Source organism: Pinus tabuliformis, chromosome X (assembly GCF_031772625.1).
Source record: "Pinus tabuliformis cultivar Carrire ecotype Pingquan chromosome X, CPIR1, whole genome shotgun sequence".
NCBI classification, from domain to species: Eukaryota; Viridiplantae; Streptophyta; class Pinopsida; order Pinales; family Pinaceae; genus Pinus; species Pinus tabuliformis.
In genome coordinates, this window is record NC_142308.1 from 725,861,068 (window position 1) to 725,873,410 (window position 12,343).

A 12,343-nucleotide genomic window follows, 5' to 3' on the forward strand; every position below is an offset into this window, starting at 1 on the left:
ATGGATTCTCCGGGTATAATCAAATAAATATCTGCCCACAGGACCAGTCAAAGACTGCATTTATTTGTCCGTGGGGCACATTCGCATATCGAAAATTACCCTTTGGTTTAAAGAACGCAGGGGCGACGTTTTAGAGGGCAATGAATTATGCCTTCCATGACATCAAAAACATCGTTCAACCGTACCTTGACGACATTCTGGCTCATTCACGAAAGCAGACTGATCATTCGTAGCATTTAAGAGCAATATTTCTACGTTGTCGACACTACAAGATACGACTCAATCCGCACAAATGTGTATTTTGCGTCAGTTCTGGTCGTTTACTTGGCTTTGTAGTCTCCAAGGATGGGATTCGTCTCGACCCATGCAAGGTCCAGGCAATCATAAATTTGCCTCCACCTTCAAATTTGCTTCAGATTCAGAAACTCCAAGGGAAAGCAAACTTTCTGAGGAGGTTCATTCCAAATTACGCCGAACTTGCTAAAGGTTATACACGTCTTTTGAAAAAGGAGGTACCCTTTGTCAGGGATCAAGTTGCGCAAGCTTCCTTTGATGCTTTGAAAGATTCCCTGATGAAAGCATCATTAATGTACGCCCCTGATTATCAAAGAAACTTTAACCTATAATTGGCTGCAGCAAATACGACCATTGCGATGGTTTTAGTTCAAGAAGTCGATGGAATTGAGCATCCTATATATTATTTAAGTAAAAAATTAAATGATACAGAAAGAAAATATTCTTACGTTGAAAAGCTAGCACTTGCAGCTGTTCAAGCGATACAGAGATTTCGACACTATGTCCTCTTTCGGAAAACTACCATTCTGTCAGATTGCAACCCCATGACTTATATATTGTCGCGACAGTTACTGGGGGGAAAATACTCAAAATGGATAGCAATCCTTCAAGATTTTGATCTGGAATTTGTAAAATCCAAGTCAAAGAAAGCTCTAGTTTTTGCAGAATTATTATGCGATCTCCCATCATCTTCCAACAATGAAACATCCGAAGAATCAATCGTGGATGAAAGTTTGTTTCTGACATCTACAAGCAATGAGTGGTATGGAGATATAATCATTTATCTCCAAACCCAAAAATTTAGGCCAAACACCTCCCACTCTGAACAAAAACGTATTCGATACCAAGCAAAAGACTACATGATCGTCGGTGATACACTCTACCGTCGTGGTATCGATACAGTTCTGAGAAGGTGCCTCACCCATGAGGAGGCCGAAAAAGCCCTGAAAGCGTGTGGGGGGCATCAATCTGGATATGCTACAGCACAAAAAATCTTACGAGCAGGATACTTCTGGCCAACAATGTTCAAATATGGCATAACCGCAGTCAGAAGTTGCCATGCTTGTCAAATTTTTGATAGCAAAACCAGAAGACCACCCGCACCTCTACAGCCAATAGTTGTTGTTGGGCCATTCGCCAAATGGGGCATCGATTTCATGACATGTAACCCCACCTCGATCGGGGGGCATGGGTATATCATAGTCGCAGTTGACTATTTTACCAAATGGGCCGAGGCGATGCCTACATTAGATAATACTGGTGAAACAGCTGCCCTCTTCTTTTTCAATCATGTAGTCGCCAGATTCGGTGTAACACAAGCTATAGTCACAGATCATGGATCACATTTTCGCAATCACATGATGGTCGAATTAGCTGCCAAACTAGGGTTGTCTCACGACAGCTCTACTCCATATTATCCACAAGCCAACGGACAAGTTGAAGTGATCAACAAGGTCCTGAAGTGCATGTTGCAAAGGATGATCAGAGTTCACAAAAGAAGGTGGCACCTAATCCTGTACTCAGCCTTGCGGGCTTACCAAACATCGGTAAGGAATGCAACCGAGTTCACACCCTTCCAACTGGTGTATGGCCTGGAAGTAGTCTTACCAATCTAGTGTGAAATCTTGTCTCTCAAAATCGCGATTGATCTCCTCCCCGGAACTTCAGAAGAAGAGGCTCGTTTCTTGGAATTAATCCAATTGGATGAAACCCATCGTGACGCCGCTTTGGCTAACGAAGCCCATAAGAAATGAGTCAAGGCGTAGTTCGACAAAAATGTCAAACCCCGTGTCTTCTCGGAAGGTGACTTGGTCTTGCTTTACGACCAAGAATCCGATAAATTGGGAGCAGGTAAATTTAAGTCTTTATGGATGGGACCCTATATTGTTAAACGAGTGTTAGCAAAAGGAGCCTACGAGTTAATGGATTATGACAGAATTCCACTGGCGCAACCTCGTAATGGGTTGTACCTCAAGCGTTACTATGCATAAATAGTAACCAATATGCTTTTGTTATATTTTTGTTTTCGCTAAAGTGTTTGTTTTGGTCGAGTAATCCACTTTTTACACTTATTGCAGATGTCAAACCTATTGGAGCCATGTGTTGGATATGCCGACGGAGCGAGTCATAGTTCGCGGAACATGTCCTCCGCAGCCTGGGCCATTTTTGATCCAAGCGGCGAGTTAGTAAGTTTCAGAGGTGTATGTATTGGTCGATCAACGAATAATATCGCTGAGTATAGCGCGTTGATAGAACTTCTCTCTGATGCCATCACTCATGGTATATGCTGACTAATTGTCAGGCTAGACTCATAGCTCGTAATACTACAACTCAATGGTATATATTCCATTCGAAACCCAGCTATTTATCGCATGTTCCTAAGGGTTAAGATTTTGGAAAGACAATTTGATCTTATTCAATACCAACATATTTCCATAAACTTAAACACATTAACCGACTCATTAGCAAACTATGTGTTAGATAGACATTTGCAACATTTATAAAAAGAAACACATCATCAATGTTTTACATGTGGATCATATAGCTCAACCAAAATAAAACCCCGAAAATCAAAAATATATATAGCTGTTTATGGTTTACACATAATGTTCTATAACCAAGACAAAATCGGTCACACGACCCAAAAACTCAAAATGCTAGGGGGCACCCTAGTCTAATGATGCTCGTGATAGCAAGTCACAGCCTGTGCGATCATGCGTAAGAGACGAGTCCATCGTCTGGGCACACCAGTAGTATGCCGCTATAACCGCAAAGGTAGCTCATCAGTCCTCACATCTGGTATACCGAGAGTGAGGCCCTCAACCTGCTCCTGTAAAGCTGTGAGAGTCTCGGCCACATCGAGGTCGTGAAGAATAGCTCTTCCGGCGGCCTATCCTGCTAGAGCAATAGCTGGTACTCTCAGGCGAACTACTGGACGAACAGGACCAACATCTGCATGTACACATGAGTTTGATTAAAGTCTTGATAGAATAAAGCACAAGGACATTATAAACAAAAACAGTAAACAACAATATGGTCAGACGTTTTACCAATAGCACCCCACTGCTCGCCATCCGACAGTACTAAATCTGGATCACCCTGGAAGTCCATGCCAGCATATGGATGCTCGGCATAAACCATCTCCTGACGATCAAACCACCTGAAGAAGGTATCAGAAAATGAAATTTGAGATTGGCCAGCATGCCTAGACATATGGTCAACCCATCTATGCATACGTGGTTCAGTAGGAGAAGTTAAATCGAGTGCAATGTACTGTGGCTGCATCAGTGGTATCTTCTCCAAGGCAAAGGCGGTCAAAATAGAACCGTACCCAAAGTTCTTCAACTTTCCGTTCTTTATCTTGGTCGATTGTTCTTTCATCACAAGAACTACTGCGTCGCACCAGTTGAACGCCTTCGGTTGGAGGCATTCAAAGGCATGCTGCATATAGGATCTGTTGGCTACATGAAGAGACGCACTACCGACCATCCTACCAAAAGTAAATAGGATAGTCCCAAGGGACCTGTCAGTGACATCACGGATGATGATCTTGCCGTCTTTACTCGGCTGAGATCCTTCTCTGTAATACCGGCGGACATAATCTCTCACAGAATCACCTCCTCGGGCCGAACCTGACAAAGAGATGGGGGCACCCCGCCTCAACAAGCCGGTCAAGAAATAGATGTCTACTGCAGTCAAGGGGATATATTTACCCCTAATCTGGAAAACCTGATTGATAGGATCCCAAGCATCGAGCAAATACTGCAGTAAGTTAATCTACTGTCTCATGCTAGAAATGCGGAAGAACTTCAGCAAGCCACAATTTCGCAGCGCGTTCACTGTAACTGGATCATGTAGGGCAATCATGCCCTCTTCTTCATGCTCACATTCTCGCCATGTAAGAGTCATCTTACTCTAAGATCTCTGAAAAAACAAACAAGAGAGGAGTTAGATCCTGATTTTGGTGAGAAACAGGCAAAAATTCCATCAAAAATTGTGCAACAAATTCCCTTTCTGCGCCCAACGCACCTGCAGCAGTGTTCTAGGTGCATTGAATGTCAAACTGCCTTCATACAAGCCAGCATTCAACGCAGGTTTCGATACACTGGGGGTGCGTTGATGACAGAACGAGTCCCTCAAACCCCAGGGGCTCAGAAAAACAGGGAATCAGGCTCAAAAAGCAAAAAGGAAACCATTAAATAAAAGAGCTCAGGTTTAGCTCCTACCTGGTCCAGACGGTGCTGAGAATCGTCCACAGGATCTCCCAAAATCAACTGATGAAAATCGAGGGGGAAAAGCACCTCCAAAGCTCCAACAAACCAAGTTCAAATGAAATGGTAAAATGAGAGGTGAAAAACACTTTTTGATTACTTTTACGTAGTTCAAAGTAATATATTAGCGTTTTAATCTCGTTTTCAAGCAAATATTGTTCATTTCTTACTAGTTTGATGAAGCAGTTGAAAATATAGTACGATCTTTGGAAGAACAAAGCTATTTATGGTAAAAAATCGAAACAAGACCATCTGATCGACAGTGTTACCACAAGGTTCAAGCTCGTTAAAAAATAAACCCGCACCGAGCAAATGTTTCCACCTGCGTTTAAGCTCATTAAAAAATGAACTATCCCCTGGTAAATAACCACCGTGAATGTAGTACTTCAGCCATTAAAGCCTTGGTCGTGTTTGCACCATCACCTCCACTTTTCCATTGGCCGATCATTCACCTCCATTAGATTGTTTACCCATTTTGAGGAACAGCTGCGAAGAGTGATTTCACTAGCCATCCTTGTGACACTGTTGTGATTGGAAAATTCCAAACCTTACCTGGAATCAGCTACTACCCATTTTATCACTCGTTCCTCAAAAGACGAGTCTTCTTTAAGCTCTTTTCAACTGACTCGTAAAATATGAAAATATTGTTGAGTCCTTGGCCTTCCAGCTCGTTAAAGGGACAGGAAGTGCTATCCCTCCTCTAGATTTTAATCTTTTTGGACTTGAGGGATTATTGCACAAAAAGATCGAGTGCTTGTTTTGTTCGGCTCGTTAAAACTATCGAAAATTCATCCCTTCTGTATTGTTTTATACTTTTTCGGACTTAAGGGATTAGATGACGAAAAAGGAATTATGGAGTTACCTTTACGTACCTTTTCAGACTCCCTAAAAATGAAAAGGACCGAGTTATCTTTGTCGTTAAACTCATTAAAAAGATTAATAGCGACAAACTTGTCTTTAGACGAGAACGAGTTTCACTATCGCTAGGCTCGTTAAAACATAGCGATGGGTTTGCTCGAAGGGCAAATTATAGAACAAGCATATGTTATCCTCCTCAAGCTTGACAAAAATAAAGAGGTACTGGTCAGCAATGACTGGGGAAAAATTGGGAAGAAAACTCAAAGAATCTTTATTGGTAGCAAGTCGCTCTTGAACATGACACTTCCACTCCGTGTCCGAGTCGGGTTGGGTTGTTTCATTCACCGGTCACATCACCATGGTCATGCCATACCATCCAAATTTGGGGTAAATGCTACCAATCCATCACATAAGTGTCGCCGACATGTTCAAGAGAAGTCATCCAGAGAAGTCACCTGTGTCCCATCCACTACCATACATTATACTTCATTCTTTCATGACCACCATCCTGAACCGTATATCATCAGATTGTTTTCACCTCCATCGAAATCATTTGCTCCATTCTGTGTCATTGATGTGGGATTCATTAAGGCCCTCCTTTGATGGATCACTTCTTGTCGACATCAGCTCATTATCCAAGAGGTTGATCTAGGAACACCCCATTCAGTACTTTGAAACTTGCATGCCTCAATGGCAAGTTTCTCACTTCCGGCGACAGGTATACATCAATTACCTTCGACCGAAAGATTTTGCGTGGTGTTCGACGCCAAGTCCTTTATTCACACCACGTGAATTGTACTACAGTACCTTGAGGGTCATCATCATTATCGGTGATTCCGCTCGCGCTTGTTAACAGTTTACATCATTGACTGGTAATCAAGTGATGTCTTTCCATGTTCGACTTCAAAACATTTCTCACATGGATCGACTTGTACTTCGAGTGAAGATCGAACGAGATTGAAGACCTTGGATCTAGTTTCATCCATCCGGGTTGCGATATATATTCAGGAAAATAAAGACATTGAAATGTACAGCATTGCAGCACAGATAATCATCCTACCAAAAGGATGATGGCTCTATCAGAATCATCAGTCTACCATCAGACGATTGTCTGTCCTATGTACATGAAAATGAATTTATAAAGCTGAGCATGGGAATGCCCGCCTCAGCTAGATCATGAAAATAGTATGAAGATAATGTATTGTATTGTATCTTATTACAGGTCTCCTCCCAGCATTGAAAGAACTTCGGATCCTCCTAATAAAGCATTTCACCCGATAAGTGGCCTCATACTTTAGGGGGCAACTGTTATAGACATTTTTGTGCCTTACAGCTCTAAGCATGAAATGTCCATAAACCAAGGGCTCCTAAGTCCCTAAAAGTGTTGTTCTAACTCCTAAAGGAACAAGGTCAACAAATTACAGCTTCTCCCAGAAGTTCTCCGCCAGAAAATGCTCAGAATCAGTCAAATCAGGATCATTTCAGGTGCTCCACTGGCTAGCTGCGTTGCATAGCACCCAAATACACTAGCTAGGTGCGTTGCAACGCACCTAAATGCACTATTAGGGTGCATTGAGCGGGAAATGACAAATGGCAGTGCCATTCCGCGAGGTGGAAAGACAATGGAAGCTTCCAGAATCTTCTCCAATGACACTTGCCTCACTGAATTCGACCAAGGATGAGTAAGAGGCTCTCAGTCTCCAAGTGGAAGCAAGAACTGACAGAGAGAAGACACTAGTCAAATCATAAGCTGACTCATCCTCCTTGCATACATCTATATATGGATCCCTCATCCCAGAGATCCAGAGGCTGGAATTTTGTACATTGCAAATAATTGCTGTTGGTTTTGAGATAGATATCAGAGTATTGGGTGATTTATGCTTTGTTGGAGGTGAAGAGGGGCTTTTTTGCTGGGAGGTTGATGCTGGATCAGGAATCATCGGTTGTAACTCCTCCTGGATCTTCTTGTTATATCAACAAAACTATTTGAGTTTCTCCTACATGCTTGTGTATCATTGATTTTTGTTACATTTGTATGTTTAGCTTAAATCTGATCCTAAGATTTTTATGAATATAGATCCATGTCTTTGTGTAGTTTTCTTCTTCTGTGATCTTATAGGAACTTGGTGAAGCTGGGCAAGTAAGGAAGAAGGTAGCTGGAAGCTGTCAAAGAAGAGAGGGATTGGATCAAAGGATTAGCGCAAGACACAGGTCGGTTCTTTCTATCCCCCTCTATCTTTAATTCATAAAGGAAATACAAAAGTAGTTTTCTCTGTTTGTTTCTAAGGTAACTGTCACACCTTAGTGGGATAGAGTCGTTCTAAATAGACACTTTTCCTGATAACATCTGTGGGTTGACAGAATTAGCACTAAGAAGTTTATTGGAATGTCTCCTTTCTAATTAGTATATGGAGTGGATGCAAAGTTTCCTACTTCCCTAGGAATCCCCATTCTAAAATTATTGCAGGAATCGCAAGTTGAGCCAAACGATGTACAAAGAAGGATAAAACAAACAATACAGTTATAGCGAACTAGGGAGGAGGTCTATAGAAAAACTCAGATAATTCAGGACAAAATAAAAAATATCCATGACAGAATGACCAAAGAAGATGACTTCCAACTAGATGATCTTGTGTTAATATGGGACTCATGAAATGAAGAGAAATGTAGGCATGGGAAATTTTATAGTTTGTGGAAAGGACCCTATAGAATTGAAGCTTTCTGAGGTAATAATGCATTTTTTTTGAAAGACTTGACTGGAGAAGGACTGCCAGGAGGACCTATCAATGGACAACTACTCAAGCACTATTTTCTTCCAGAATACATAAGTTTCTCATTCCAGTGATTGTAAATATCATTTTTTAATTTTACTACAAGAGAGGGTGGCTAACATCAGGAATTGAAGCCCGAAGAGAAGGCCTTGAGCTCCTGGTGAGTTGCTACCAATATTTAAAATAACAGCATGTAATCAATTTAGTTGTAGAATAAGAATAGGATACCCAATAGACAAGGGCTATTGAACTACATCGTTCTTGACACCTCACAGGGAGGATGACATTCCCATTGGAGCCATTGTTAGGGTCCTATAATCTATAGGATCAATTGATGATTATATGTTGATTTTTTATGTTATGGGATGTTGTAAATAGTACTTCATTCTACAAATTATTTCCAATGAAAAAATAGAAAAATAAATGAAAAGGGGACATAAAAAAATGATATATGTATGAAAAAATATATAAATATGCAAAAATAAAAATAAAATGATTAAAAAAACTGCTTAGAAATGAAAATAAGCGCTGCTAGCTTAAATTCCGCTTTAAATTATAAATAAATGTATTTAACTACTTAATCGCATAGTTTAAGTGTGATTATGTTAAATGTTAGTAAATTTTTGACATGATGCTTTTGTCATTATGTAATAAAAGTTAGGCTAAAGTTAATGGTCGTGATCTAACCAACCCAAATCAATGACGAATGATCACTTCAGAAACCCCGCCGCCCCTCCGATAATTAATAAACAGGGGGGGTGAAAAGCAATATCTCCCATTACAACTCTTCCAACGTGGCACTCCCTAGTGGACTTCAGACCCCCCCACCCACCTAAAATACTTACCACTCACCCCCCCTCTAAAATCTGTCTTTCCCCTCTTCCTCCCTAAAAGAAAAAACCATTGAATTTTCTCCTTCCACTGCACTCCTCTCCCACTAAGTGGAACATCCATTCCCGCTCCACTCCAATTGTCTACCATGTTATCAGGAAATCTAGTGTCTATGCAGAGCTGATAGTCCCACTAAGACTGGTAGCTATCTTAGAAACAAACAAACTAAAACTACTTTCGTTTTCCTTTATGAGAAGTAGATAAGAGGGGAACAAAGGAGACCAACCTCTGTCTTGCGCTTGGTTCCTTGCTTGATTCCTCTCCCTTCTGATAGATCTTTGCCACTCGCTTCCTCATCTACCCAGCTTCAAAGAGCACCTGTGGAATCAAAGTAGCATAACACTATCCAAGAACAGAGATCTACTATCATAAACAATATAGGACCAGATATATATTGACCACACAAATGCATATATCATCAATCATACAAGAATGTGGAGGAAAACTTGAATAGATTTATTAATATCAAGAATAGAAAAGAGGATTACAACCAATTGTTCTGACCCAACGTCATCCTCTCAGAAAGAAAGCCCTTCTTCACCTCATTAAAAGCTTAGATCACCCAACACTATGATGTTACACCAAGAAACCAGCAGCACTTCCTTACAAGATACAAAATTCTAGCCTCCGGATCTCTGGGATGAGGGATCCATATATAGATGATTGCAAGGAGGTGAGTCATCTTCTGAGATTTGATTAGTGTCCTCTCTCTAATAGTTCTTTATTCCACTTGGAGATTGATGATCTCTTACTCATCCCTGGGCGAATTCAGAGAGGCAAGTGTCATAGGAGAAGTTTCTGGAAGATTCCATGATCATCCACCTCGCAATTTGACTCTGCCATTTGTCCACTCTCGCCCATCTCACCCCATAGAAAGGATTTTCAGTATGCATCGCACCTCCCGTGTGCATTTAGGTGGGATGCATCACACTTTGACCATGGAGCAGGTGAGATGGTCTAGCTTTGACCAGTTCTGAGTAGGTTTCTGTGGAGAAATTCTGGGAGATGATGTAATCAGCTGACCTTCTTCCTTTAGGGTGTGAAACAATAGTTTTAGGGACTTAGGAGCCCTTGGTTTATGGACATATATGATTGGGGTTGCACTGCCCAAAAATGTCTATAACAGTTTCCCCCTAAAGCATGAGGTCGTTAATCTTTTGATGTCAGGTGAAATGATTTATCATGAGGATCCGAAGTTTTTTCGAGCTGGAAGGCGACTTGTAATAAGATACAATACAATAAATTATCTTCATAATATTTTCATGATCTAGTTGAGGTGGGCATTCCCATGCTTAGCTTTATAAATTCGTTTTCATGTACATAGGACAGACAAGCGTCTATGTGCAGACTGATGGTTCTGGTAGAGCCATTATCCCTTGGATTGGATGATTATCTATGCAGCAATGATGTACATTTTCTATCTTTATTTTCCTGAATATATCGGAGCCCGGATGGATGAAACTAGATCCGAGGTCTTCAATCTCATTCGATATTCACTCAAAGTACAAGTTGATCCCTATGAGAGATGTTCTGCAGTCAAACATGGAAAGACATCGCGTGATTACCATCCAGTTATGTAAGTTGTTAACAGGCGCGAGAGGAATCACCGATAATGATAATGACCCTCAAGGTACGATAGTACAATTCACGTGGTGTGAAAAAGGGACTTGGTGTCAAACACCACGCAAAATCTTTTGGTCGAAGGCCATTGATGTAAACCTATCGCCGGAAGTGAGAAACTTGCCATTGAGGCATGCAAGCTTCAAAGCACTGAAAGGGTTGTTCCTAGATCGACTTCTTGGATAATGGGCTAATGTCGACAAGAAGCGATCCATTGTAGGAGGGCCTCAATGAATCCCAAATCTACAACACGGAACGCAGCAAATGATTTTAATGGAGGTGAAAACGATCTGAATGAAAGAATGGAGCGTGAATGTATTGTAGTGGATGAGACACAGGTGAATTCTCTGAGCGACTTCTCTTGAATATACCGGTGACACTGACATGATGGATTGGTAGCGTTAACCCCAAATTTGGATGGTGTGATGGACCAATGGTGATATGACCAGTGAAAGGAACAACCCAACCCGACTAGGATGCGGAGTGAAAGTTTCATGTTCAAGAGCAACTTGCTACTAATAAAGTTTCTTCAAGTTTTCTTCCCAATTTTTCCCCGGTCATTGCTAACCAGTACCTCTTTATTTTTTTCAATCTTGAGGAGGATAACATATGCTTGTTCTATAATTTTCCCTTCGGGCAAACCCATCGCTATGTTTTAATGAGCCTAGCGATAGTGAAACTCGTTCTTGTCTGTATGGACAAGTTTGTCGCTATTCGGTTTTAACGAGTTTAACGACAAAGATAACTCGATCCTTTTCAATTTTATAGAGTCCGAAAGGGATGTAAAGAAAACTCCAATAATCCTTTTTCATCTTATAATCCCTTAAGTCTGAAAAAGTATAAAATAATACAAAAGGGATGAATTTTCGGTAATTTTAACAAGCCGAACAAAAAAAACACTCGATCGTTTTGTGTAATAATCCCTCAGGTCCAAAAATATTAAAATCTAGAGGAGGGATAGCACTTCCGGTCACTTTAACGAGCTAGAGAGTGTTATGAAACTAGCTCAAGAAAAGATAGAAAAGATAGATCAACGCCTTAGAATTTAGCCTCTTCGAGGGGGCAACCTCCTTTACATTACATAAATGAACAATTCTTGGATGATACAAATGACAAAACCTCCTTTCTATATATAGGAGTCTAAGGAGTCACAATATAATCCAGCTGACCTAACAATAATAATATAAAGCCACAAAAATAACAATAGAGGGATTCTATGGGGCACAAAATTAACAATATGGGGGTAATAGGGGCACAACAATATAAATAAGGGGTATAACTACAATAGTAATGGGGTAATCACTAGTATTATAGGGACCCAACATGCCCCTCTCTTTCAAAAAAGTGTTGTCCTCAACGCTTGAGTAGTTCTGGATACTTCTACATAAAATTCTCATCCTCCCATGTGGAATCTTCAGCGGATAAGTTCTTCCACTTAATAAGATACTCTAAAATTGATCAATTTCGTAGCTGTCGAGTTCTTGTTTTTGTGACTGCTTCCGGTTCCAATATAATTTTTCCTTCCTCGTCAAGTTCTAGAAATATTGTTTGAATTGGGAGCTTGTCACCTATAACCTTCTTTAAACATGAAACATGGAAAACTGGGTGCAATCGAGAAGCTGCAAGAAGCTCCAATTT